Below are 3373 nucleotides of genomic sequence, written 5' to 3'. Positions count from 1 at the left end.
TCACAGATGGTGATTTGTGCAAAAGCATGACTAATAGGAAAGGCAAATCTGTATTCGGAGAATCTATTCCATTACTCCTCCCTTGGATGCCTTTCTGCAAATTTCCAGCGAAATGATGCTATCTTGGGGGCCATTGGCAGTTTGAGAAGAGCTTAGTGATGTTGATTAATTCATGCAAAACTTCCAAGGCCAGTGTCATGCTACTTTGCTCATGACTTAATATAACAAGGAACAGATAAGTTGATAGTCACAGCACATTTCTTCCTATCCCCATGAATATTAACAGTTTACTCATCTTTATTTCCTCTCCATTGAGCACTCCTATGACTCCAAAATTGTTTCCTACTATGTCCATTCAGACGAATCTACATGAAGCTCTTCTTTAAATATTCTTAATTTCAATTTCTTAACTGTTATTGAATTCATTGTGTCTTATAAAATATTAGCTACTGATACCACTAAGGGGCGTAACTCCCCCCCCTTTTTTTTCTGACTGTGACTTTTAAGCACAGCAAGCTTGTAAGGTGTTCTACTCAAATCTCTTATCATGGCCATTGGGGGCCACCATAAAAAGCATATAATAACACAACTATCTTCTTTCATAAAATTCTATCATAGGGCTGAGGTGATGGAGCAATCAGTAAAGGAATTTATTGGCTTGGAAGGGCTGGATTTTACTCCAAGAGCCCACTTTAGATAATGTTCAGTGTGGTGGCCCTCTTCTGGAATATAAACACTGAAGAGGCAAAAGCATACAGTTGCCCAGGACTTACTGCCCAGCGAATCTAACCTCTTGAATACAGGTGAGTTATGACCAGGGAGGAAAACTATCAAATCAAAAAATAAATTAGTTAATTAAACAAACAAACAAACAAAAAGAGTGGATGGCACCAGAGATATGATTCCCAGAATGTTTTCTGCTCTCCACATGTAAATACACCTACAAAATAGCACCTGTACTGTGAACATGCCAAACACTATCATACACACACATGTAAACACACACACACACACACGCACACACATACACACACAGAGGGAGACAGAGAGAGGAAGACTTGTTTATTTTTCTTTTTTCCTCAGAGACTCCAGTAAAAGACCATTACCATCATCTACAGGTACAAGTCTAGTTCAAAGTAGTCAATATTGGTTAGGTCAAGAAAATGTACAGCTTGTGCATGCAACCTCCACAGTCACTTGAAAACAGAAACTTTTATCACTTGCATTTAATCTCGACATTCTATTGAATATAATCCTATAGAGAGAGAGCATTTTGGGCAGATGATCCCAGAATACTTCTGAGCATCACAAAACTTATAAGAACCTGCTGTCCATAGTCAAATGTGCAGTTTCTGTAACAGACTGAAGAACATGCCAAGTCTACTTTTGCTGTGTTTTGCTCAAAGTGTACAAGAGTGTTAGTGATTTGCCCTATTTACTTTGCCTGGTTAGTCCTCTGCTTCTTTAGCTATAGATTGGCAAAAGCAATAGTTCTTACTCCAATATATGTGTGTCCTTTAAAGAAACGAGAACACAGTGTAATAAATCATAGAGTGTTGTTCTCCTCTTTTTAAGACAAATAATATAAAACTATTTACCTAAAACTTATAAACTGCATAGTCTAAAAATGTCACTGATAATTTAAAGTTAATATATTTTACGATCAGAAAATGAGTTTGGATAATACTCTCCTCAATGAGATGCTTGGCTGAGGACATCGGTCTATTTGACCCAAACAATAACACTGGATAAATACTCATGCGATTCTGCTGCATAATAACTATTACCAGCTACCTGAGTGCACAAGACATCTTTTAACATTCATTCACTTTTGAAAATTATACAGAGTAGGAAAGAATTTTGGCTTGTTATAGTGCTAATTTAAAAAGGATCAGAATAGGAATTGGGACAATGCATCAGTTGGGAAAGTGTTTGCCATGGCTCTACAAGGCTTTGAAATATGCCATTTGGCATTCAAATTAAGGTCTAGACATGCTTGTGGCACCTGAAACTCGGAGCTGAAGAGTAGACATAGGAGGATACATAAGGTTCATTTTCTAGGCAGTTTAGCCAAAGGGTGAATTTCAGGTTCAGTAATAGACCCTGTCTTTAAAATTAAGGTGGAAATGATTGCGGAAGAAGCCCACGGTCAACCTCTAACTACTCAACCTGTTGAGTTCATTTTAGCAACAGGGACTCCATTTTCAATTATGCCATGATTTCAGTAGAGGGAGAGAACTATTTCCACTCAAAAATTATTTTACCTCAGATGTCTAGGAAATGGCCTAATCTTAAACTGCAATATTTAACCACAAAATTCCACTCTCCCTTGGTTGATTGACACTTAGCAAGGACAGAACCAGAAACCCCAAAGGCTCCCTAATTTACCACCCTGGACAGTCCCTAATCATGTCTCCCCATGTTCTGTTTTAATTGGTTGAAGCTTTAGCATTGCTCCCTTGCTTTTTTTTTTTTTCCTTTAAAATGCTTGCTGTCTGACATTGGGATGAGGCTCGATCTTGGCACCACCCACCTCCAGGATGTATCAGCCTTTTTCAGTAAATTTTGTTTGCTAGAATGCCATTGGCTATGCCAGAGGAGCAGTGAGTAGCAATTGAAGTTTCAGGTTTCAGCCCACCATAAGGAAACTCTAATGGGCCAATCTTTATTGGCAAAGACACAGAACTGCAGACCCCAGAATCTCTTTTGCTTCTTCTGTGTCTTTACATGTTTGCTACAGCTCTTTCTCTGTTATATAGCATGGTGTGAGTGGATGTTGGGAGTTTTCCACTGTCTCCAATATTGTGTATTTACCTCTTCAAGCATCCTGTTCTATTGGGCATTTTTAACTGGATTGCCAAGAGGAGGACTCCTCCCAAAGATGTACTGTCTAATTTGATAATAAAAATGATAGTTTGTAAAGAATTTTGATGAATAAAAAATAAATACATGGGTATGTTTCACAGTTAAGACCTATGAGTTCCAACTTAGTAGGTACTCAGGTTAATGATTTAAAAAAAAAGCATCTGAGTCCAGGAGCTAGGCTGTCTCTAATTCTCTTAATGTTTAAAAGAGGCATTCATGTACAAGCTAATACAATGCTAATACAAACCTTCAAAATAGCTTCAGGTAGACCAGATGGCTTGTGAATAGTTTTAAAATAAATATCCCCAGAGAACAATCTAAAGTTCACAAGGACAGATAGCTGAACTGTCTGACTCATAAGTCTAGAATCAAAAATACAAAACGACCTGACTATTGCTAGCTTTACTTGATAGGTATGGTTATATAACCAAAGATGATTATTAATTCCCCATACCAATATTTACTCTTAATCTCTTGACACACACACACACACACACACACACACACA

This window comes from Alexandromys fortis, unplaced genomic scaffold, assembly GCF_014885135.2.
Source record: "Alexandromys fortis isolate MF-2015 unplaced genomic scaffold, M_Fortis_MF-2015_v1.1 scaffold_126, whole genome shotgun sequence".
NCBI classification, from domain to species: Eukaryota; Metazoa; Chordata; class Mammalia; order Rodentia; family Cricetidae; genus Alexandromys; species Alexandromys fortis.
Note: the sequence above shows the minus strand (reverse complement) of the source record.